At 34.5% G+C, this 27694-nt stretch overlaps 1 long non-coding RNA gene across 1 annotated transcript in view; it reads left to right on the top strand.

Moving 5' to 3' along the window:
• The window catches only part of LOC110262237, a 52044-nt gene extending 38820 nt beyond the window's left edge, over positions 1-13224 (top strand). Inside the window, exon 4 of the long non-coding RNA XR_002347054.1 lies at positions 11884-13224. This is a non-coding gene — a long non-coding RNA (uncharacterized LOC110262237). The remainder of the gene's footprint in view (positions 1-11883) is intronic.

The following is a 27694-nucleotide window of genomic DNA, read 5'->3' as shown; positions in this document are numbered from 1 at the left end:
AGGTAACATTACTCAAATCTAGAACACAGAGGACCTTAGACAACGTTTCCCACATTTTCGTTCCACCTCACCATTTTACAATGATTATGGTGAACTTCAGAAATGTTAATTGGCTTCTCAAAGGTAGCTTAGCTTTCTATCTTTAGAACTTTAGAGCTATAAACACTTGTCTTTGTTCTTAGTTCAGTTTTCTTTACCTAACACTATGCTTTTTCTTGAAACTTTAGGAACCAAATAAAATATTTGACTTTAATTGCTTCAAAGGCTTGTAATGTCATTGAGTCTTCTTTATAATACTGGGAGGTAATTATGAATTTTCCGTATTAACCAACAGGCTGGTCTTAACTAATGGTTTTGGCTAGTCACTGTCCATGGTGCTATAGTAGTGGAAAGAAGAAAAGAACTTTCTGATTATGACTGAATTCTTACTTTTTGATATTAGACAGTAATATTCCTATAGTGTCATTTAAATTAAACTTATATGTTAATTATTGCCCATTTTAAAAGTAATGTAGTCACTATATTTGTCCTGAAGCTAAGATTCTTAAACTGGCCTTATTTCTTTATTGTACTGGGAAGCATTTAGATGCATGTCTTCTTGGTACATTAGATTCTACATGGTCTATAGAAGAACATCTTGAAATTATAACAGAATAATATAGCAGTTTCATAATTGAGTTGCTTAGAAGTCTTCAGCACTGGTTTAGAACTGGTGATATACTATATTTTTTCACATATATATTGGTACCTCATAATGCCGTAAATCACCATTTTAAGTATAAGGAAAGTTATATTTTCCTCGAAGAGCTGAAATGCCCTTACCAAGGCCAGTGAGACACTACATGATCAGGCCTCCCTAACCTCTTTCATGTCCTCCTAAGCCCCTCCTTTTTCACTTGTTCCAGGCTTCTTGCTCCTGGAATATACCAGTATGCTTCAGTATACAGTCTTAGCTCTAAATTATTCCCCATCCCTATACACCTCTTTTCTTCACTTATGCGTGGAATCACTCACCACATTCCAGTATTAGTTGAGATTGGCAAAAAAAGATGACAAAAATAACCCAGAGAAATAAAATTGGTTTAAAATGTTGACAACATGGTAATAAGTCATATGATAAAAGGCCCAATGTACGATATTCAGAAACCCCTGAATTGGTTTCATGTCAGTGATAATAGAAGTAACAGAAGTGTTTTGGTTTTTTTTTTTTTTTTTAACTAATAACACAGAACAACTCTCTTTGTAGTTAAAACTGTGTATTTTTTTCTTTTTTAAGAGCTTTATCTAGTGCTTTTCAAGACAGATCACATTGTTTTGCTTCAAAATATTTCCTATTTTTTCTTAAACTATTTCTAAGATAGAAAAATCTTTATCCAGTTATTTGTAGAATTCAATAAAGCATCACTACTTTCCATAAAATACAGGATTTTATGTCATCCTGATCTATGGAAATCTGTAGAATTTAAGCCAGCATTGCTGAGTACCGTACATATTACAGTTCTCACCCTGATCCCCAGCTCCAGCTCAGTTTCAGATAAGGCTCTATTTTTTGGTAGAAAACATGAGCAAGATAATTATTTAGAAGAGAATAGGCTGCAAGAATCTCTAATAATCCTGAAAGAAGAATTAAACAAATCATGAAGATTATGTCTGAGTGTGGTCCCAGTGGATCCAAGAAAAGATTCATGGTGAGTTCCCATCGTGGCACAGTGGTTAATGAATCCGACTAAGAACCATGAGGTTGCAGGTTCGATCCCTGCCCTTGCTCAGTGGGTTAACGATCCGGCATTGTCGTGAGCTATGGTGTAGGTCGCAGACGCGGCTCGGATCCCGCGTTGCTGTGGCTCTGGTGTGTAGGCTGATGGCTACAGCTCCAATTCGACCCCTAGCCTGGGAACATCCATATGCCATGGGAGTGGCCCAAGAAATAGCAAAAAGACAAAAAAAAAAAAAAAAAAAGATTCATGGCAACATGGGAACTTTTGAGTATCTATATATCACATGAGAAAAATGGTAATAACCTAGCTAATTTAGAAACTTCAAATGCATTGAAACAACTAACATCATTAAAATGTGACAAGTTCATACTGTGATAATGTAATTTTTCTGTTAAAATGATTTATATTAGTCCATGACTACTACTCTGTTTACCCAAAAATATAAATATAGGTATTTGAAACATTGCAATTTACTCCTGAAATCAGTATTTTTAAAAATCAAAATTAAGAGAGCTATTGTGTAAAAATAGAATATGTACATGTATGTGTAACTGGATCACCATACTGTACAGTAGCAAAAAAAATTGTATTAGAGAAATAGCTATTGAAAAAAGAAAAATCAAAGAAGATAGGTATAAAGGGAATTTAAAAAATTAGAAAATATCTGGAGCAAATGAAAAAAAAAAAAGGGAGTGGTGGGGTTTTTTATAGGACAGAATTACTAAGGAGTGTATGTATAGGTGAAAACAAGTGTCCTTTCCCTATGTTCTATCCTTATTTGCTCTGAGAGAGTTTTTCATGTATCTGCTTGCTTTGATACATTACCTATTGATTAAGCAGTCATTTGCCAAATAATTGGTTTTTTGACCATGAATCTGATGGCTTGGGTATAATTGCCCTGCCAGAATTTGTTTATATACTTCATTCTGCATTTTCTTTTTTCTGCTGCCTTTTAACCTTCCTGCTTCAATTTGCAATGTGGTTGATGTCTAAAATGTCTAGCCCTGAGGAGACAATCCTGAAATGAAATAAAAGACAGCAGCATGATGCCATCAAGTAAAGCAGACTACTGATACTTGAGTTGCCTCCATCTAAATCTAATAAAAGCAGCTGCTTGTCCTAAAGAAAATTAAAAAAAAAAAAAACCTAAAAAAACACCTGAATTAAACTGACCAAGAAAACAAAATGGCTTGATTATTTGGATAAGATACTGAACAGAAAATGTTGCACAGAACATGGTCTCTCAGTTAGCACTGATGGCAAAATGACCTTGTCTTTGATCTAAGAGTGTGTGTGCCTTAACCTGATGTTTGCTTTTCTTATCTACTAACACTGAATTGTATTCCAGGAAGCTCCCAGTATTACTACAGCAGTTTAGCTGAGCACAGAATAGTTGTGGGATAGGAACTGACATTTTAGTAACATCTTTAATACCACTCAGTCCTAGCTATAAAATGTATTTTCTTTCCTTTTAATCTCTTTTTCCTTTTCTTTCTTTTGCATTGTTGTGAGAAAAGCAGTCCTTAAATATAAGAGCTTTCAAATATTGATAAGTCACAGTTTTCTCCATATGCAATGTATTATTTCTGTTATAATGCAACTCTGTATATGTATCTTCTCTGCATATATTCAGATGTATCAATTGTTAAAATGCTATTGAAAAAAGGAATATTTAATTATAGCCAAATGGATTCATGATTTAATAGTTTCTAAAAATTTGGAAAACAATTGTGATCAATTAGCATGTCATAAAATGAAGAATATGCTTTGTTATATTAAAATTGTTGGAGTTCCCGTCATGGTGCAGTGGTTAACGAATCCGACTAGGAACCATGAGGTTGCGAGTTCGGTCCCTGCCCTTGCTCAGTGGGTTAACGATCTGGCGTTGCCGTGAGCTGTGGTGTAGGTTGCAGACGCTGTGGCGTAGGCCGGTGGCTACAGCTCCGATTGGACCCCTAGCCCAGGAACCTCCATATGCCGTGGGAGCGGCCCAAGAAATAGCGAAAAGACAAAAAAAAAAAAAAAAAGATTGTTTGCATTTTGAGAGGTGGGATAAGTAATTTTCTTATCTTTATTATTATTTTATACTATTTATTTCATTTACTCTATATGTATATATAGAGTATATGTATATCATAATTCATATGTATTTATATACAAGAGAACAGCAAAAATGTTATTCTTTAAAAAGTGATAGATCAATGAATAGATAATTCTTAACATTTTTGCATATTACTCCATTAATGTTTACTTAGCTTATTTTTAGATACATATTCTATTGGATTCAATGGATATTACCATGACATTTGTGATAGGCTGATAAGGGATTAAAATTTTTAACATATGTATCATGTGCTAATCATATTTGTTTGTTTGAATGACCAAAACCACTAAGTTAAGGACATAATTTCTCACTAAATACATTCATCCATCTACCTATATTTTCCACAATTTTCCTACATTCTTTTGGACTTTTCCAAGGGATTAAAATTGAAACTGTAAATTAGAATCAATCTAAATTAATGTGTTGTTTAAAATGGTTTATCAGCTTTCTTTCAGCCATCTAATGCTGCATTACAGAACACCTGAAAAGTCGATGGCTTAAAAGGATAAGCATTTATTAGCCCATGGGCCTGTAGTTTGGTGACTTAGGCTAAGCTTGGTTGGGCAGTTCCACTCATTTTGGCAGGATTTATTTTCAGGTCTGGAAACTGACCATTTGTAAATGACGTAGGCTGGCTGTGGGAAAACTGGGGCACCTGACTCAGCTGCACATGTCCTCAGTTGCCTAGGCTGAGCACAGTCTCGTGGTGATGGCAGAGAGGCAAGGGCACAGTTGAAATCTTGAAAGTACTTTTCAAGCCTTTGTTTTGAAAACACCTCCTAACATTCCATTGGCCAAACCAAGTCTCATGCCCAAATCCATAATAAGAGCAGGAGAAGAGTATTTCATTTTAGGTCAAAAAGCACAAACACTGGGTAGGGAGTAGAATAAAATCAATAATGAAAACACTCTACTACATATGGTATGAACACATCAGATTCTACTCTTAAGGGGCCATGATCATCTGTGGGACATATTAAGCTAAACATACATAGCATCTCTCCATCACAAATTTTCACTAAAGGTGTATATGTGTTTAAAAATCCATACAGATAATTGAAATGTATAACCAGATTGGGAATCACTGGCCTAATAAAATCAATACCAAGAGATATGATATGGTGATTTGAGTGGCCTTAGCAGAGAATGCTTATATTTTTGAAATTATCAAACAGTTTACCAGGTTCAGGCGAGGCACAAAACTATTAGGAGAAGTAAGTCATGGATACAAAGGAAACTTTCAAACTTAGATCTAGTGGTTTATCCCTTGTGCTTACTTTTCAGAATATAAAAATCAAGAACAGTAATATATAAAACTTCAATAAAATGTTCTTCCTAGATTACTTGGTTTATGGTATCCCTTGGTTCTACTACCCTCTTCATCTTATCCAGTTTTTGCCTTTATCCAGACTTCCCGAAGAATCTTTATTTATTCTATGACTTGTTCTGATTCAGTGGATTATTCTAATAATAACTTAGTAATAAACTGACTAAAGCCTGTGCCACAAAATCATTTTTGTCTTTAATCTTTTAGTGTCATTCTGATTGATAGTGGGAGAACATTATTTTCCAATTCCATCATAAAATGTTATTTTAGTATTAGTATTTAGTATTTTGGTATGCTAGAAGCAAGGTGAAAATACAGAAATAAGAATCATATATATTAATATTAATTCATGTATAGGCACATATATATCAGGACTTTACCAAGTTTTAACACAGGCAAAATAATAGACTCTCTTTTTTCTTTTTTCCATATTTTAACTTCATATTGTACTGCATACTCCATATTGTAACTATATATTCCATATGATAGCTTCATTAATGAAGCTTTCTCATTTTGGGAATTATGTCTAAGTCTTTAGTCAGTTTTGAGTTGATCTTTATGTATAGTGTAAGATCAGGGTCCAATTCCATTTTTATGCGTGAGGATATCTATTTTTCTGAACACCATTTGTTGAAGAAGCTATCCTCTCACCATTGTGTTTTCTTGGCACTCTTATTGAAGATCAGTTGACTGTATGATGTATGACTTTATTTCTGGACTCTCTGTATTCTTTTCCATGGCCTAATATCTTTCTTTATGTTAATATTTTACTATGTTAATTACTGTAGCTTTTGAAGTTAAGAAGTGTGATGCCTCAAGTTTTGTCCTTCCTTTTCAAGATTTATTGGGTTATTTAGCGTCTTTTGTGGTTCTGAATTCATTTCACGTTGCTTTTTCTACTTCTGAAAATATATGCAATTAGGATTTTGATAGGTATTTCATTGAATGTGTAGGTTCCTTTGGGTAGTATGAATATTTTAACAATATTATGTCTTCCAGTCAAACTGAAAAGCTTCTACACAGTAGAAGAAATAATCAGTAGATTGAAAAGGCAAACTATGGAATGGGAAAAAATATTTATAGGCTATATATTATATAAGCATTATTTCTAAAATCTATAAGGAACTCATAGAACTCAACAGCAAAACAACTATCTACCCCATTAAAAATGAGCAAAGGGCTTGAACAGTTATTTCTCCAAAGAAGATGTACAGATAGCCAATGGGTTTATGAAAAGATGCTTAACATCATTAATCATTAGGGAAATGCACATCTAAACTACAATGAAGTATAACCTCCATACCTGTAAGGATGGATTTTTTTTTTTTTTTTTTTTTGGAAAAAAAAAAAAGATGTCGAGTATATGGAGAAATTGGAACCCTTTCATGTTCATGGTGGGAATGCAAAAATGATGAAGCCATTATGGAAAACAGCATGGAGACTCCTCAAAAGATTAAAAATAGAATGACCTTATGATCCAGCAGTCACACTTCTGTGTATTTATCCAAAAGGTTTGAAACTATAGTCTTAAAGAGATAGTAGCACTCCCAAGTTTATTGCAGCACTTTTCACAATAGCCAGGTGTGAAAACAATCTAAATATCTATCAGTGGATGAATGGATAAAGAAAATTTGGTATTTACATTACAGTGGTATGTTATTTAGCCTTAAAAAATGAAGGAAATCCTATGATATGTGAAAACAAATGGGCTTTAAGGACATTATGCTAAGGGAAATAAGCCATTCACAGAAGGACAAATCCTGTGTGATTCAATTTATATGACATATCTAAAGTAGTCAAACTCATAGAAATAGACAGTGAAATGGAAGTTGCCAGGGACAGAAGGGAAAGGAAAATATGGAGGTACTAACCAGTGTATAAAGTTTCAGTAATGTAAGCTGAATAAATTCTAAAGCTCTAGTGTACACTATTATGCCTAGAGTTAACAATGCTGAATTATACACTTAAAAATCTCTTAGAAGGGTAGATCTCATGTTAAATGTAACTGCAATAAAATGAAAATAATACTTCTGGATAAATCAGAATTAAATGCCGTATTTGAAGAAGCTATTTAAATGCATAATCCACCTATTCAAAAGTTGAGCTCTGGTTTTGGAAAACTGAGCCAGAGAAACACTGAAGTGCTTGAGGCATGTTTCCTGGCACCACCTTGCATCACCTTTTCTGAGTCTGAAGCCAAGACTTAAAGAGTGGGATGCTGATTGTCAATGTGTTACTAATCAAAAGCTAAGCCCTCAGATTTCTAAACCAGACATATTTGCAAAACTATTGCATTTTCTTACTTTTCTTCCTGTATCAGCTATTCATCACATAGTCCTGAAAAGCAATGCATGACTTCATTCATTCTGATCTATGCTTTGGTTTGCACAATTCAGGAATACTCATCAAGATTTACCATTAATCAGTTAAAGATGTTCATAAACAAAGCCAATGAATAATTCATATAAAATCGAGTACATGTGCTTTAATGATGAATAATCATGAACTGATCTGATCTGGAATTTGTTAATGACTTGTGAATATTTATCTCTAGATGGTACTCCTGTGCAATTCACAATTCCGCAAAAACTGTTTCCTTTTAGATTTCACTGTAATTTTGTTGAAGATACCTTTGGGACCATTAAGTATCTTTCTAAAGGATCATAATACAATCAAAATTGGGAATGTGATGTCATCTGCAGAACTTACTAAACACACAAAGAATCTAATTTATTTCCATAGTCTTAATCTGCCAGATTTTTCTCAGATAATATTGCCTTTCACCATATGATCTTTTTATGTGACAGGAAGATTGCTGTGTGAAGCTCACTTAACTAGTCAGATGTGAAAAATGTGAAAAAAATAAATTGAATTGAAAACCAATGCCGGAAATAACATTTTCCTTAGGCAGCCACTAATCTTATGCCAGGTGCAGAATGTACCGCTCTTCAGTGAATGTGTTCTTAGTGTGCCCTCTGGCCACTTGCAAATTGGAATTTCACAGCAACTTTGGATTCAGTATTTATATGACATGAGATATTTCAGCCTAGAATTGTCATCAGCTGGCTCTTCTCAGGACGAGGGGAATTAACAGGCAACATTTTTGGAACACTTCAAGGGTTCCAAGTGCTTGGCAATCATTTACAGTTAATCTTCTTTGGGGGGAGGTCAGCCCTCTACTTGAATTTTCACATGAAGTATTTCACACAGATGTGACATAATCTCCAAAAAGCCACAGTGCAGCAAATCTGGGTTAAAAAAAAGAGAGTGAAAGAGAGACAGACAGACAGACCTGGGCCAAATTGAAGAGCAAGAAATATATATGTTTGGTTGCCTGCCTGGACATTCTTTCTGCAAGCTTCTCTTCTAAACATAGCCAGGAGTCAATTGAATCCTCACTGCAATGCTAAAAATCTTGTACTAGCATTGTCTCTATTAAACAGATGGGGATGCTAAGGCCCATAGTGGGCAAAGTCACCTGTTCAGTACACAGCTAGTAAGTGACAGAGCTGCAATTTGCTTCTATTCAGCAGGGCTCCAGGGGGGACTTATAGCCATTCCCATATGCTGCATCTGCTTCCCAGTGGTTCCTCTGCTGCCCCATTTGTGTCCTCCCTGTCACGATCACCCTACCATATCTAGTCCACCCCAGCAATGAACTCTATGTACATTTCTGCCAAGTTTTCTTCCCAAAAAGCTTGTTTAATGTCCTATTAGTCACTCCCTTTTTCTGGTAGGGTATTACTAAATCTCCACAGTGTGCCTTTATTTGTTTCCTAAAGGATTTTGGAAGAGAAACCTTGTGAAAATTCTTTTAGAATACCATATAAGTAGATACATATTGTGTATTGTGTCCCTATTTTTTTCCTTTTTTTATTTTTTTAGGGCCATGCCTGCGGCATATGGACATTCACAGGCTAGGGTTTGAATCGGAGCTGAAGCCACCGGCCTACATCACAGCCACAGCAATGCAGGATCCGAGCAGCATCTGTGACCTGCACTGCACCTCATGGTAATGCCAGATCCTTAACCCACTGAGCAAGGCCAGGGATTGAACCTGTGTTCTCATGGATGCTAGTCAAGTTTGTTAACCACAGAGCCATGATGGGAACTCCCATACTGTGTCCCTTTTAAGTGACCAGCAATTCAGAAAAAAATGGGGAATTGTATATCTTTTTTTTCCCTCCAGAAAATCCTAACATGTAGCTGGCCCCTTAAAAAAGTGGGGCGCTTTTGCAGTTAAGCCAGGGAGGGGATCATAAATACCTGGGTGTGCACAGAGTACTGAGGAGGCTGGTTTGAATCTGCAGAGAGATTGCATGTTCATCCAGACATTTTGTCCATGATGCCAGGACATTTTCACAAGTGCAAGTCGGGTATTTTGGGGTGTGTTCAGGCAAACTACTAAATTCCATCGATGTCACACACTGGGTGATTAAATTCTTCAATTTGTAATGAATGCTAATGGTTGCTATGAGGTCAGTCTCTGTTCATAATAATTATTCCATTTGAGGATAGAAAGGGAATGTCAAAGAGCTATTTTGCTTTCATTAGTCTTCCGGACTATTCCGCACACGTTTAAGCATTCATCTCTAGACTACTTTTTTAGGTGTATATATACATTTTTAAAGCACTTCTCCCTCACTTCACGAAAAAGATAGTAGTGTTTTCATTACCAGTAATTATTCGTAAATATCAATGATACAATGGGAATAATAACTGATAGCTCCAAAATGGCCGGAAATAGTCAATGGTTAATATAATAACAAAGAAACAAAGTGTGAAGTCTGTTTCAGAGGCTGAGTTGAAAAAACTATGTTCTTAGAAACATTTCTAAAATTACCTCAAAGGCTAATGATTATAGAACCTCTTTCTTTTATACATGTGTGTGTGTGTTAAACATTGTCTCCCTAAGAAAGAATATCTACATGTCAGTGGTCTTCTAAATGTCTATAAATTTTTATGAAAATTGTTTTATTCACCTTCTTCATAAATACCTTACATGCTGTCGTCTCCAGATAAGATTATCTGATTCAGCAGCATGAAAACATATCTTTTATTACAATTAACAATAATTTTAAATTGACTGATTTCATATTTATGACTTTTCAAAATTTTTCTTTTGGTTTGCCAACACTTTGTATAGGCCTTGTACATTTCTGGTACAGATTATTCTTTTATAGATCTCTAGGAAAGATATTATTTTCCCTTTTATGTTTATTACATTAAAATTATAATTGCTATTTTAGCAAAGTAAAATAAATTTTAAAAATAAACTTCTTACCTATATTAGTTAATTTATCTTCCATTATGCCTCTCTTACAGTTTAACCATTCCTATTTTAAGAAGGAAAAATTTGAGACACATAAGAGATTTATTTAGTTACCCAGAGTTACTGTTAGTAAGTGGTCAAGTTCAGGTTATATATAGACCTTTTAAATATAGAACTTGATTTTAAAAATCCTTTTAGGGGTGGACCTGCAGTATATGGAATTTCCCAGGCTAGGGGTTGAATTGGAGCTGTAGCTGTCCGCCTACACCACAGCCCCACGAACGTGGGGTCTGAGCTGTGTCTGTGACCTACACCACAGCTCACAGCAACACTGGATTCTTAACCCACTGAGTGAGGCCATCGAACCCACATCCTCATGGATACTAATTGGGTTTGTTACTGCTGAGCCACAGTGGGAACTCCCAGAACTTGCATTCTTAAATAATAATTTATTTTTATTTTATTAATTTTTTATATAATTTTTCCCTTTTATTTAATAAAATATAGCTGACAAATTTTATTTTGTTTTTACATATCTAATAGTGGTCCAGAGCTGATAATAAACATGCCCCATTTTTGCCATCACCAGTTACTACTTCCCTTATGCCCTCCACCTTCCTCTTTTTAAAAAAGGTCTCCACATTTTTAACTAATGTGGTCTATAGAGCTATGCCTTTATTTTCCACTGTTAGACATTACTTATTGACTTACATTATAGAAGAGGATTTAGCTCATAGAGTTCATTCTTCTCCCCTTTGGGACTCCACTTCTATAGCCATTCTCCTAAAATAGTAATACCCGGCTTCCTGGTTAAGTCAAATTTCAGTATTTACATTTTTGTGGTTTTGCAAATATTGCTCTCAGTTGAGCCATTGTCAGAACTCTCACACTTCATTTCTACACTAAAGACACTAACACTTCATTTCTCCATGAGTTTTTCTTTATCCTGGAGTTACCTCATTCACTTCCATTGCTTTTTTTCTCTATATTTATCACTAACTCAGCACCCAAATGCTTCCACAGAACTGTAAAATTATTTTCAGTATGGTCAGATACTTCATGTATTTCTACGTTTCATTATTTTTCCCTTGATCTGTCTCTCCTGTGCCTCTCCGTCCCACTGCTTGCATCTAACTTGTTTTTCCACAAAACCTACTGCACACAGTACTTTGAAACATTACATTTTTTCATCATCCTGAGAATTTTCTTCCTCCATATTCTTTGTTATTTCTCATGTCTTTCTTTCTGTTGTTTATTTCCTAATTTTGGTGGAGTATATTCTCTAAGAGATCGGGAGTAAAGCATTTAAAGACCTTTGATGTCTAATCATGACTTTATATTGAAGTTTATTAAATATATAGAATTGTAGGCTGCAAGTGTTTCATCAGCTTTTAATTTTCTAGGTTGCCTGTTAGAAATATCCTGCAAATTTTGTTTATAAATTTCCTTTTTCCTGCTCTAGGAGTTTCTAGATCTGAATGTACAGCTGAAGTGTCACTATGATCTTGCCTGGCTTGCTGTGGTGTTTTTATTTTCATATTATGCTGACTGACTAGAGAGCCCCTATAGTCTGAAAACCCATGTGTTTCAGGTCTGAGAAATTTCCCTCCCCATATCTCTTTGTTATCTCTTTCTATAACTTGTAATTGCTGGTTAAATTTTTTTATTGTTAAATATTTATCTTGATCAGGGATCAGCAAATATTTCTGTAAAAGGCTCAATATTAATATCTTAGGTTTTTGCAGGCTGTGGAGTCTCTGGCAAAACTACTCTTTCTCTACCTTCAAGAAATAGCCATAGATAACGCCTGAAGGAGTAGGCATGGCTATGTTCCAATAAAACTTTGTTTACAAATTTAGTCAGTAGGCTGATTTGATCTGCAAATCAAAATCATTTGCCAATCCTAATCAAGATCCATATCTTTTAATTTTTATAAATTTCCAAATCATTGCTTTGGATTTTCTAGACAAAATATCTCAGATGTAGTATTTGCATAAACAAAACAGAACAGAACTACTCTTTTCATCAGCACAACACTATTAAAAATTACTTTTATGGCCATCTATTCCAAATGAAGGACTTAATGCTATTGATAGCCATGTTCTGATTTTAATTTGAATGCTTATAGTATCACATTAGTTTTTAGTTTAAGGGGATTTCTTTTTCATGTTTAAATTAATTTTAATTTTAGGAAAAGCTTAATTCCTTAGAGACAGACATCTATTAAGGTAATCACGAGCATTTTTCCTAGCTACCTGGAATTTAATGTAGTGATTTTAATATTTATTTAATTGATCAGGTAAATCTAGGTTCATCACGGTGTTTTATTTCAGTTGTCTAGAATTTAAGTAAGATTTTAACATCTATATTTATGTTATTGTTCCTATACAATCTTTTTAGAATGAGTATGAAATTGATTGATTGAATCTATGCTTTGTTCAAAAAGGCCCTATGTGAAAAAGATTAACTCTATTCAACCTAGGTGACCAGTAATGGATGTTGACTTAGCAAAAATAGTTATACATTTTCTGTCCCCTTTTATTGCACGGCATTTGAATTCATAGCTTACAAAGTGAAAGACAAAAGCAGGTTAAAAAACCAAAAGTGGTTGGTGTAAACAAGAAATGCTAGTTTATTTATAATAATAAATACCTGTCATGGAAAGGATAATATATATTGGCCAATAAAAGCTAAGTAATCTATACCACTTTTTATTTTGTGAGGTTTGATTATTCAACTATTTAAATTTTTAAACTTCTTTATATATATATATATATAATAAATTCTCATCACCTGAATTAGGTTTTAGACATACTGTTAATGTAAAGAAACTTTAAAATGTCTATATAGTTGTATAATGTGCAATTAGCTATTCTTTTAAATCTTGAAAGAATTCACTGGTGAGCTGTATTATCTCAGAGCTTTATTTTGATGTGATTTTTGAATTTTTCAACACTTTTGCAATTACTGATTTACTCATATTTTTTCTTTCTTGAGTTCATTTTTTCTTTATATTTGTTCACTATTAATTTATCGAGATTTCAAATTAATTAGCTTATATGTGGGCATGCTGCTTCCTTAAAATATTCTGAATCTCCTTTACATATGTTGGAAATGTTTAACCATGTAAACTTTTCAAAGCTAAAGAAGTTTTAAAAGGTGTGGGAATCTAGGTTGACAGTGGTCATTGTCTCTGAAAGTTAAAATATTCAGTCACCTGGAAATATGGTAAAACTCTTTTGAAGGTTATCTGCTGAGATTACCTCAGACTTGAACGTGGTTTCTCAGTTGTTTCTTTGCAGATGTAAATAGCGCTTTTCAAACCCAGACAGATATCATTTAATTGGCATAAGTACAAAGGCAATTGTAGCATAAATTCACCTTGAACATTATCTAACGTTTCTGATGTTCTTCAACACAGTTTAGACCGTTTGGCAAAGAAAGCCCTGATTTCTTTTGTACCCACATATATTTGTGAGTCTGGATTTTCAGCACATATGGCCATTAAAATAAAAATAAAACTGGTTAAATGAAACAATTACATGTACATTGTCATTTTTAAACTATTCCACATTTAAACTTCATTTTAGCATATTTACTTTGAAAATCACTTTTAACCATAATTAAATTTTACTTTAACCATAATTAAATTTCATAGTATACCTTGAATTAATTTCCCCTTTTTTTCTGAAATGGCAATAACCTTTTTGACCAAAAAAAACCCCAAAATTGTAGGAGAACTATATCTTTAAAATACTCTTTCTATATTGTATGTAAATGGGGTAAAACATGTTTCATGTAAAATTTTGTAACTTTTTAGATTACATGCCATTTTTTCCTCTGGAGTAGAATAATCATTATCAGATTCTCAAAGGAGATTTATGAATGAAGTTTTAGGGATTTCCTGTCATGGCTCAGCTGAAATGAATCCTACTAGGAGCCATGAGGTTTCGGGTTCCATCTCTGGCCTCACTCAGTGGGTTAAGGATCTGGCATTACCATGAGCTCTGGTGTAGGTCGCAGACGCAGCTCGGATCCTGCATTGCTGTGGCTGTGTTACAGGCCTGTAGCTGCAGCTCTGATTCAATCCCTAGCCTGGGAAACCCCATATGCTGCGAGTGCAGCCCTAAGAAGCAAAAAAAAAAAGTTTTTGAATCACTGATTTACTTTGTGAGACTAATAATACACCCATGGATTATATATTTTAGCTCTTATTTTTCTTATAATCTGTATAAGCTAACACTTTCAGGGAAATAAAAGTACTCCTGTTGCTGAAATTCTGCCTCTGTCCATCTGTGCCAAATAAAAACGTGGAGGCAGATTTTTGGGTGAAGGAGAAAAAAAAATGGCTTTTATTGCTTTGCCAAGCAAAGCAGGCCAGAGCAACAGTCTCATGCCTTAAAGACTGTGGCCTCCTTTGGGGAAGAATTGCAGGGAGTTTTATAGTCTAAAAGGAGAAAAGCAGGGTTTCAGGTAGGAATCAGAATTGGGGCAAACATGCATTCTTCTTTCTTTGGGGGAATCTTAGTCATCAAAGCTGGTGTCAGGATATTTCGACATGATCCTGGTGGTGGTCTTCTGGGTTATTGTCTAGAATAATATAGTACTTTCGAAAAAGGGCATATTGATTAGACATTAGAACAAACTAGGAAAGTTCCTGAAAAGACATTGTGTGCTAACAATCTTTGATCCACAGGCAACTGTGCTCAGGGTGCCTAATCTTTAGCTCACAGGTGATTGTGTTTAGGGTACAATCAAAAGAGGGAGAAGCATGAGAACGGACTCCAAGCTGTTAGCTTTTAGGTATTCATTTCTAAAAGAAGCATAAGGAATATAACTTTTCTCGTAGGTGTTTAAGATTCCTACATTATTAAGTATATCCCTTGAGAGGGAACCAGGATCTTGCCCCAAGGCTGTATTATTGTTGCTTCACTATTCCTCCCTTGTCTTTTCATCCCCTACCGTCCCTGATCAGCAACTGTCTGAACTTGCCTCTTGAAACTCAGGGAAGGCCATGGAAGATGAATGAGGCCCATTTCCTAAAATCAAGCAATCAGGGACACAGAAAGGCTTCCATGCCCAGCAGCCCAACAGGGCCTTGGTAGGTTACACTCCTAGCAGTAGTTTTTGCATTGCTTTTTCAGTTAATAGAAGTGTCTCTGTTTTTCACCATTTAGGATGATTTTATTATTTGATGTTTTATATATATATATATATATATATATATATATATATGTTACTTTTTAGAGCCGTACCTGCAGCATATGGAGGTTCCCAGGCCGGGAGTTAAGCTGCAGCTGTCAGTCTACACCACACCCATGCCAACGCAGGATCCGGACCTCATCTGTGACCTACACTACAGCTCACAACAACACTGGATTTTGAACCCACTGAGCAAGGCCAGGGATTGAACTTGCCTCCTCATGGATACTAGTCAGGTTCGTTACTGCTGAGCCACAATGGGAACTCCTGATTATACATTTTCATTTTATTTTTTATTTATGTATTTTTTATTTTTATTTTTGTCTTTTTGCCTTTTCTAGGGCTGCCCCTGTGGCATATGGAGGTTCCCAGGCTAGAGATCTCATCAGAGCTGTAGCTACACCAGAGCCACAGCAACTCAGGATCCCAGCTTTGTCTGCGACCTATACGACAGGTCACGGCAACGCTGGATCCTTAACCCACTGAGCAAGGTCAGGGATCGAACCCACAATCTCATGGTTCCTAGTCAGATTCATTAACCACTGAGCTATGACGGGAACTCCATATACATTTTTAAAGTAATGTTCTATTATTATTTTAGTAAGAATTTTGTTTTGTAATCAGGAATGGATGGGAGTTATAGAATTTGACATTTCTTCAATTCATGAATTTTTTCCTCCTTTGAACCATGTAAATAGTGAATAGTGTTCATAATTTCATAGTAGATGTTCATGAATTTCTGGATTAAAGAAACAAAAACTTAGAAAGCAAATACAACATTTTTTCATTGATGATAAATATGTATCAGCAAAGGACTAAGTTTCATGCCTTTTTATATCACTCACAGTATAAAACTAACCATTAGCTGAATTGAAGAGAAAACAGGCACAAATATTCAAAGTAAGACCTAACAAGGAGAGATAATCGTTGCAATGTAAGAAATTTAGAGAGACTACTTTGTAAAATGCTATGCTAATCAGTTTGAAAATCTCAATGAAATGGATAATTTCTTAGGGAAATACAAATTACCAGAATTAACCCCAATAAAGTTAGATAGCTTCAACAGAGCAATTTCCTAATCAAGAAAATTATTAAGGAACTTCACAGAAGCACAGGGCTCAAATGGTTTCAAAAAGAAATTCTACTGAACTTTTAAAAACCAGATAATCCATTGATCTATGAATCATTCCAAAGCAATAGCAGTGAGGAACAACTTTTAAATTAATTTAAAAAGCAAGTGTACAGGAGAGAAAGCCCAGAATTGAACCCACGCACCTGCAGTCAACTAATCTATGATAAAGGAGACAAGAATATACAATGGAGAAAACACAGTCCCTTCAATAAATGGTGCTGGTAAAACTGGACATCTACATGTAAAAGAATGAAATTAGAACACTTCCTAACACTATACACAAAAATAAACTCAAAATTGATTAAAAACCTAAATATAAGACTGGATACAATAAAACTCTTGAGGAAAACAGGCCAAACACTCTCTGACATAAACTGCAACAATATCTTCTCAGATCCACCTCCTAGAGTAATGACGATAACAACAAAAATAAACAAATGGGACCTAATTAAACTTAAAAGTTTCTTCACAGCAAAGGAAACCATAAACAAAATGTAAAGAAAACCTGTAGAATTGAAGAAAATATTTGAAAATTAAGCGACTCACAAAATCTCCAAAATTTATAAATACCTCCTGCATGCAGCTCAATACCAAAAAAAATAAAGGAAACCCATCAAAAGGGCAGAAGATTTAAACAGACAGTTATCCAAAGAAGACATACAGATGGCCAAAAAACACATGAAAAGATGTTCAACATCACTAATTATTAGAGAAATGCAAATACTAACTACTATGAGGTACTGCCTTACACCAGCCAAAATGGCCATCATCAAAAAGGCTACAAACAATAATGCTGGAGAAGGTATGGGTAAAAGGGAACCCTATTACATTGTTGATGGGAATGTAAATTGGTGCAACTACTGTGGAAAACACTGTGGAGATTCCTCAAAGAACTAAAAATAGAATTACCACTTGATCCAGCAATCCCACTCCTAGGCATCTATCCAGAGAAAACTACAACTTGAAAATATACATGTACTCCAGTGTTCATTGCTGCTCTATATACAACAGCCAAGACATGGAAACAACCTAATTGTCCATTGACAGAGGAGTGGATAAAGAAGATATGGTACATACACACAATGGATTATTACTCAGCCATAAAAAGGAAAGAAATAATGGCATTTGCAGCAACATGGATGGACCTAGAAATTATAATGCAAAGTGAGGTTAGACAGACACAAACATCACATGCTAGCACTTCTATGTGGAATCTAAAAAAATGATACAATAAGCTTCTTTGTAGAACAAATACTGACTCACAGACTTTGAAAAACTTATGGTTTCCAAAGGATACCTGTTGGGGGCTGTGGGTTTGCAATGGAAATGCTGTAAGATTGGGTTGTGATGAACATTGTACAACTGTAAATGTAATAAAATTCATGGAGTTAAAAAAATAAATACGAAAGCAAGTAAAACACCAATAGCTTAGCTCTTCTTTCTGCCTGCCCTGTGGTTTTTCATTTGCTTTCATTCGAATAAGCCTGTTGACTTGCAGGAAGTGACAAGATAGTGTGCGAGATCATGTGTGGCTCTTATATTTCTTCTTTACTCAGGTTATTCTAAAGTCTCTGCATTCTCTGCATCAAACTATAGTGAGGGTATGATTGGTATAGAATGCAGTTTTGCATTTTGGTTTGTTGCTAGTTGATTATTACTGGTTAGAGGTACATAGACTGACTTGGGGCTCATTTTCACTTGGTTATGTAATGCTGTTGCTTCATAGCTGGCACATGTGTTTAGTCCTTTTACCTTTGTAATATACATACTTGTTTATGTTATAGTGTGACTTGTTTATGCATTTATTGCTTTTTGCTGTGAATGCTACTATGCCTGATAATGATAATTCACCATTCTTGTTTTTGATGATTTTTTTATATAAATTTTTCTCTCTATTTTAAAACTTTGTCAGTTATGGTATCTGTCTAATCACATATGATTTTAATTAGGGAGTTCCCATTGTGGCTCATCATTAATGAACCTGACTAGTCTCCAGGAGCACAGGGGTTCAATCCCTGGCCTCACTCAGTGTGTTAAGGATCCAGCATTGTTGAGAGCTGAGGTGTAGGTCACAGATACGCTCTGATCCCGCGTTGCTATGGCTGTGGTGTAGGCCAGCAGCTATAGCTCCAATTGGACTCCTAGCCTATGAATGTCTCTATGCCATAGGTGCGGCCCTAAAAAGACAAAATAATAATAATAATAATAAAATATAAAAAATAAAGTTTGATGGCAATTGAATGATTTAAAAAATATAAAGTACCCAATGTGAAATAAATGCTTGATATTATTATTTTGTTTCAAGTAAAAAACATTTAATTAGATGTTTAAAGTTCTGTGTGAGAATCAGTTTTTGTTAAGGATGTAAGCTGGCCATATCTGAAGCATGGTAGATGTCAGATCCCTTCATCCTTACCTGCCTCCTGGTCCTTTATCCTTGCTCCACCAGCTGCTACATGGCACCCATTCCTTGTGGCCTTGCTCTTCTGCCCATCTCAGGCCAAAGGTCTTATGATCTTCCCACTCTGTTCAAATGAAGTCCCATCCTACATGGCACGGAAATGACTTCCCAATGACTGTTCAAGGACCAGCTAATCCACCTGAAAGTCAGTGATAGTCTGGGATATTAACTCCTTTTGTTGTGAAATTTGACCAGCATGAGTGGGTGGGTGGGGGTGATAGATATGCAGATAAGTTAAACTACCCTTTCTGTACTTTTCTGAAAAACAGTATTTGCAGGGTGTACTTAGAATTGTCCTGTTTAGCTGAGTTAATAGACACATCTCTTCATGAAACTGGCTGTTCGTGTAACTTTCTCATGCTTTTTTGGAACTGTTGTGTTCTATCCTAATTATATTATTTCCATTATATGATGACTTTCAGAAATACCTGTGATCTTATGACTTAGTAGCTCAATAACAGGCAGCTTATGGGTGACAATTTATACTCATTTATACTTGTCCCATAATCAGACTATATCTCTCTAGAAAAGCTTAATAGCACACTGACATTTTTTTCCCCCAAGTAGAATCTTCTCTGTCATGCTGGACCTGTTTTTGCTCCAAATTCCTCGGAATCTGCATTGCAGCTCACCTATTGGAGCTTAGCACTAAGTTGGGTGTCCCTATTCACCCAGGAAAACTCCAGGCCTATCAAATGTTCTGGACATTATAGCTCCATTGGCAGGAAAACTTAAGCCATAGATTCAGAGCCCTCTTTTCTATTGGGATCTACTCACAGGTAACAGTCATTCACAACCTGTAATAAATGAGACAGGAGATTATTCTCAAGTATGTTATATGTTACTTTTGAAATCTCAAGAAGCCTAAAACCCTTGTGCTTAGTTTTTAGTGGCAGGAGGTACAGTGTACAAAAACTTGCTCTTTATCTTAGATATCTCAGAACATCACAGACCATTGTCATTCAGACTCCCACATTTTACCAATGCAGTAAATCCCTCAGTATCTATAGAGATTCTCCTGTGGTGTGCTGGTAAATGTTTGACAGTCAGCTCTCTAAGAAAAAAAAAAAAGTATTTTTTTTAGATATATAATTCTTTCATGGAAAGATTTCCACCATGGCTGATTTTAAATTATCAAAGGGGCATCTCAAAGTGTGTACCTGGAAAGAAAGATTCACATTTGGACCCCATGAGCCATTGCAAGCCAGCTCCAAGAAGTATCTTTTATATTCTGACAATATATTACTAGGGTATCTAGGATACTTGCAACATTCTGCTTATCAGGATCAATATAGTGTTACTGATAGTAGATTGAGTGTGATAGTCTATAGAACAAATATAAGAAAATCATGTGTGATATTTCCTGGCATAGGAGAGACATCAAAGTCTGTGTGATCTATTATGATAGAAGAAGAGAATTAACCTGTTCTACAGTGAAGTTGTACTGCTGGCCTTAATATATATAAGCAAACTGCTTTTGGCCTCCCCTTCATGTAGCTCAAGAAGAAAATTTTTGTCATATAAATTGTGGCTTACAAAGTGCCAAAGACTGTGCTAACCTGAGTCAGTCCATATGGGGCATAGCAGTTTTAATTAAGATTACTGTTTTTATAACACAGTAACTCTTTACATCATTATCCACCATGATCCATATGGTTTTAACCAGAGGTCATATAAGTGAATTGAAGAGCTTGTAATGGGTTAGCCACAATGAATTCTTTCATTTTTTAAGTGTAGGTTTACCGCTAACTGCTATATTATATATTGATGTATTTTATATAAAACAAAATACAGTTACAATGAAACTGAATTTTATTTTAATTATGAGTGATAACTATTTGGAAAGAAACCTATGGTTCAAAGAAGTTTATCATACAGATATTTTTGAAATAGTAAGAGTTTTAAACAAACTTTTATATATTAACTTTTCATAAATATAATTCTCTGCACGATGTTTTATCTTTCTTCATTCTCATAGAAGTGTTCACAAGATGTTTCATTTTTTTGAACTTTCATCAAGTATAATTTATCATCAGAGGCCATATCTCAAGGATCAAACTCAATAAGTATTTGCAAAATTGAACACAATAATGGAGCTAGCACATAGGTCATTATTAAGATACCAGAAATCTTTCTTGGGTACCTCATTATACTTAATACCCCCAACCATAAAAGTAATTGCCATCCTGACTTCTAAGAGTTTAGATTAGTTCTGCCTTTTTGGTTGTTAGTATAAATGGAGTCATACATTACATACACTTTTGTATCAATCTTCTTTGTCTCAATATTTTGCTTGTGAAATTTGTCCATGCTGTTGCATATGGTTGTAAATCATTAATTCTTATTACTGTGTAGTATCTTTTTGTAAGGATATTCTATTGTAGTCAATCTGGAGATTTATAAGTAACAATAAGGAATTTCTTTTCAGATATTTATTGGCCTCTTAAATATCTAGTATATTTTGTGAATATCTGTTCAAGACTTTTGCACATTCTTCTGTGGATTTTCTGTCTTTCTCTTATAATAAATTTATTTGAAATGTCATTTTTTTTGTTAAATGTGTATATTCTGCAAATTTTTACCCATTCTGTAGACTGTGGTATCTTTTGCCACATATTAAGATGGTAATAAAATCTGATATAAAGAGGAGCTCAAAAAAACTATGTTTACATGTATTCCATCCTTAAGAGCTGATTTTATTCCTTGATATGTTCAAGAATGAACATATTTTTACCAATATCTAAAAGAAAAGTTTTTTCACCATTTACTCTCCATTATCTGAATTATCAGACTCTTTTGCCCAAGGAGGGCCATTAGTGTACTCAGTGGTTTTTTACCAAATAGTTCAGATATATTCATTTATAGTAAACAAGCCTACTGTATCTATTGGAATCAGTAATGGTGCCAACTAATTCCTAAATATATATTTTATATACTCAATTCACTTTCCCCAAGGAATAAGCAAGTTGTTATAGTTGTCTCGGCTCACCTTTTGTTTAGTAGATGAATTGAAAGTTCTGTCATTTTATGGATGAGTGCATATATGTATATGGGCATATAATGCAATGGCATACATACATATAATTTTAAATTATTTTTTACTAGAGGATACGATGCGAATAATATTTCAGGGCTAAAGAATATTTAATTACAGGTATGAATTTGACATTTATTACTATGATTTGCAACAAGTATGTTGGATTGAAATATAAAGATGTTAAATTTCCTCTAAGCAAAGGCATTGATCTTAAGACTTAACTTCTCATACACATACACGTATAACTACTTTCCCCTTGACAAAATAAATTGTAAGAGTGTGGGAGAGGCTAAATGGAGCTATTTGTTATTGAATACTTAAAAGCACTAAATTTTTTTAAAGTATGCCTTAAAACAATCATTAATTAAAAGAAATCATAAATAAGAGGATAAGTAGGAATGAGAATAAAACAGTATAGAGAGTAGTAATAGCATTATTTAGGTTTTAAATAAAACTATCATTTTAAAATTTAAAATGTCTAATCTTTGAAAATAGCCTAAGAGTTCCTGCAGATTACATTAAATAATTGCACAGGTTTATTTTATGTTACATTTACCTCTTTTTTATGACTGATTTACGAACAAAAATCAATGTTTCTTTGAATTATTTTTCAGGTTCAAATCATTCCTTGGTGGATTTCTTTCTTTCTCTCTCTCTCTCTTTATTTCTTTTTCTTTCTTTCCATATTTCTTGAATTGGAAATCTTAAATCTAAGACCAAATATGTTCTCTGATGCATTAGAAGCATATTTTTTTCTTATGCTCTTGAGTTTGCTTAAATGGACAAGATAATGTCATAAAAGCATGGAGACATAAGATTTTTTTTTAGAATTGTCTACTATACAGTTACTTCTCTAAATTGAAGAAATATTCCTTCCAAATAAAATACACACATACACATGCTCATGAATAAAAATCAGCTAAATAAATTACGAGACACATTTTTTTCTTGGAATTTTATTTCAGAAAATAAAAAAAAAAAACCTTACTGAAAGGAAGTATGTTGCAGAAAATACACAGCATATTTATTGTCAGATTCACTCAAGTCAAATGGCTCAGTAGAGCCAGCAGTCATCAAGAGGAAGGAGGGAAGTGAAGTAGTAGAAATACCTACAGATTATTTAACCAGCAGAGAAAGATGATGGAGGAAAAGTCAGGGAATTCTGATTCAGGGGCTCCCTCTAGAGTGGGTCAGGGCACTTGCTATCCCTCTATTTTATAAGAGAATGCAAAGGGACTTTCGATCAGTGCATTTATGCTTGATCCTTTGGGGGTGTGGAATGTTTTCTAATCTTTGTCATATAAAAATATCTTTGATAGTGTCCCACTAAGAGCAAATGTATAAATGTCCAAGTGACTATACTGATCTCGATGTTTTCACATCTAAAGTATTTTTTGATATGTCATTCTTATCATTTTAAGGAATGAATACAGGTGGTTTTTATTCATTTGGTTAATAAATCGGCACATTTGATATTAATCTTCTAAAGTTTAATAGCTTCTGTCTCTAACGTCCCAAACAAGAATTTCTTCAACTGCAAATATGTTTCAGAAGTTTTTAGGTCTTTAGACACCAGCTAATTATTTAAATGAAAAAATCTTTGAAATATCAGAACAAATTTACAGTGTCAAAACAGCATAATGTGTTATAACACAGCTCACTTTTTTCCTTAAGGTAGGTAGAATAGACAGTTTTCTTGTGTTTCCCTTCAAACTTTTAAATACTACATAAAGATCCTTTGAAGGTAGAATAGACAATTTTAAATACTACATAAAGATCCTTCGAAGGTAGAATAGACAATTTTCTTGTGTTTTCATTCAAACTTTTAAATACTACATAAAGATCCTTCTATTAAAAAATGCTGGAGTTCCCGTCGTGGCGCAGTGGTTAACGAATCCGACTGGGAACCATGAGGTTGCGGGTTCGGTCCCTGCCCTTGCTCAGTGGGTTAACGATCCGGCGTTGCCGTGAGCTGTGGTGTAGGTTGCAGACGCGGCTCTGTTCCCGCGTTACTGTGGCTTTGGCGTAGGCTGGCAGCTACAGCTCAGATTCAACCCCTAGCCTGGGAACCTCCATATGCCGCAGGAGCGGCCCAAGAAATGGCAAAAAGACAAAAAGGCAAAAAAAAAAAAAATATAATAATATGCTAGGCCTAAAACAACTTTTTTTTTTAATCCTTAAAATTTCTCTAATGGTTGGCAGAATTTGTGCAAACCTGCAAATGTCAGCAAGGGCAAAAAAGAATCACCATAAAGAATTAGAAACTCTTCAAAACCAAAAAGCAACCTGAGATACATTATCTTCCTCTAAAAATTGAATTATTCTTAAGTGACACAGAGAATTCACATTAAATTTTTTTCCTTGGGTCTTTTTACTCACAAACCTAATAGGAATGCTGCAAAAGATGTGGTTTCCTTTTTATTTAGTAAATTCATTACTTGAAATAAAATTCCAAATTCTGATAAATCTGTATTTATTCAGAGTTTACTTTTCTGCTTTACTCAAAGTAACATAAAAATAAACTCCAAATTTTTTTCTAGGAACATTTTTATTGCCTTTACACAACTGGGTTTCCATTATCACAAGATGTTTTGTAGCACAAAGGTACGAACACCTTCCTTCAGGGAGAGTTCAGGATGTAGATGGGAAAAGGTGGAAAAGTGGTGCTGAGTTTCAGTCATCAGCCGGTTTAAGCTATAGCATTGGTCTGTCTGTTCTCCTCTATCATAACCTTGCAGACTGTCACTATGTGACAGATCCCAGTCCACATGAGTTAGTAAAAAGGCATGGCCTATAGTGCCAAGGAGGGTAAAACACTTGAGATCAATGCATGGGAGCTGTAGTACCCTTGAGCATATCTGAGAGATGGCCTACTACTACTGCATCTTGGATCTCTGTCATATATTTCAGATACATTTTGGGTGGATCGGATGCTCAATATCAAATAGCTGTGGCTATTTTGAGATATGAAAGAAAAAAGTGGAATTTCTTTGTCTTAAAATATTACAACAGGATATAATTTAATGTATCCTTGCCCTTCAGAATAGCTTTGATATTTCACATATAAAATAATCTATTTTAATTCTTTGTGATTTTTTTCTGATAACAAGGAAATATAAAATTAATGTAAACTTTCAAAAAATTACAATGTCAAATTTACCTTGTCAAAGCATATTTTTCAAAAATATAAAATTTAACTTTTGTGCATATATAGAATGAAGATATCAAAGAATTTTTAACTCATTAATGAAGGAACCAATAGGATGTTAAATGTTAGTTGCCGCTGCAACTGGATATTTAAAAACATTTTTAAAAGGGAATGTCGGAAGACTTCTAGTTAAGCTATAAAACTTGTTAATGTTTTACAGGGCAGTAAAATCATATTGGGCGTATCTTTTCTCCCAGACAGAAATATGCAAGTTACCATGTCTCCTCATAGTTTCAACTTAAATAATATTTCGCAACACTGAACACAGGTACATTCTTCTAAAGAATTTAATAACCCTTGACTCAGTCTATGAAAACAGTGCTCCAGTATGACATTGAAAGAACATTAAGTACTTCCATTTGCCTTTTTTCAAATTTAGATAATTTTTCTTAATAGTCCCCTCGTTTTGCTAAATAGTCTCTAAAGAATTTTTTTTTTTCCGTTTTAGGGCTGCACTCGAGGCATATGGAAGTTCCCAGGCTAGGGGTCAAGTCAGAGCTACAACTGCCACCCTATGCCACAGCTCCAGCAATATGGGATCCAAGCCACGTCTGCAACCTACACCACAGCTCACGGCAATGACAGATCCCCAGCCCACTGATCAGGGTCTGGGATCCAACCCGTATCATCGTGGATACTAGTTGGATTCATTTCTGCTGAACCACAACAGGAACTCCCTAAAGAATATCCTTGATCACAAAAGTTGACCACATTATAGTTGGATCACTTAATTATATAGTTACAGTAACATTGACAGTAGAAATCCTGAGCAAATGGTTTTGCAGTTTTGAGCAACTACTAAGCATCTACTGGAGAATTAAGTTCATCTAGAAATGTTCAAAATGAATCTAAGTTTGGATTTTTACAAGCTTATATTATTTGTTCTTTTATAACAAAGCCAGGAAACCGAGACCAAGAAGTCTCTCCTGTAAATTTGGGGGAATTCTACTTTCTGAGGTATATGCCATTTGGTAAGGTCTCTGCTCTACCTAGAAGGACCTTCCTTACAGGTTAGGCTAGAAATGTGTAAGAGGTAAGCAGGCGAGTTTACCTGCAAGGCCTCTGTGGGCATTTTTTCCTTAAATGTGTGCTTGACATGCTCTGATTAAATGAGCAGCATTTTCAATATGACTCTCTAGGTATGACCTCAGACTCACCACTGATATCTCCAATTAGATCTTAGTGAAAAGATAAGAGATTTTTATTTAAACTTTGCAAATCACTATATTTTCATGAAAAGTACAGACACTGAGTAGTATGTGTTTCTGAAGTATGAGGGGGTAAAAGAGACTATAAATTGAGAATGGACATAGATTAAGGGAAAGAGAATGAGCTTACTTATATACCTGTCAGAAAATAGAACAATGTAATTAAATCAATAATACTGCAGACAAGTAACCATAGTTAAATTCCCCTTCTTAGTTCATTCAGCCCACTGGGATTAATTCCTTTACAGAGTCTTAAGTCAACTGTCTATATTTATATAGTTTTCTGCTTCTACATTAACAAATAATAATAAAAAAATAAACCTCAATATTCTGATTGAGTCTCCTGGTACAGTCTGTCTAAATGATGGCAGCTTTAAGCCCCAAAGCCTATAAATGTGAGTCTATTCCTTGAGATATCAATAGTAAAAATACCTTTTTTATTGCTTTACATAAGACTGAGCGTAACTTTCTTTGTTGAAGATAAACATTTACAGAGCATTCAGGCAAGCATGAAATAAAAGCAGAAAACATCTGTACATGAGACTGAATGGCTGTGCCTAACTTATTACAGAACCAATGATATCAGTATGGAGAGGAGTAAAGTTCCTTTCTGGGGCACAGTGAATAACTCTTTGAATTTTATCACTGTTGCCTCTGAGAACATATTAAGGACAGCAAGGGCATTGACAAATCTTTAGAGCCTTTAAATCCATTTTGCAAATTGTAGAATCTCTGAAATATTTCTATAATTCCCAATTTATTTGTGTAATAGCATTCTTTGGTTTGAAATCTTTTTCCAGGCATCTTTTATAATAATGTTAAGCTAGATAAGATATATGAAGCATATCAAATGAATCTAATTTTTCTGTTCCCTCTTATTATTAAGATGAAAAAACAAGCCTTTGTTATTCCCCAAACTCTGAGAGCTCTAAACTTTAGTTTTAGTTATAAAAGACATGCATGTTTTTCCCCACTAAATTTAGAGACTGATTTAGAGGAAAGCAAAATAAAAAAGATTAGCAAAG

Source organism: Sus scrofa, chromosome 9 (assembly GCF_000003025.6).
Source record: "Sus scrofa isolate TJ Tabasco breed Duroc chromosome 9, Sscrofa11.1, whole genome shotgun sequence".
NCBI classification, from domain to species: domain Eukaryota; kingdom Metazoa; phylum Chordata; class Mammalia; order Artiodactyla; family Suidae; genus Sus; species Sus scrofa.
The sequence above is the reverse complement of the archived record's forward strand: the minus strand, read 5'-3'. Positions and strand labels throughout refer to the sequence as shown.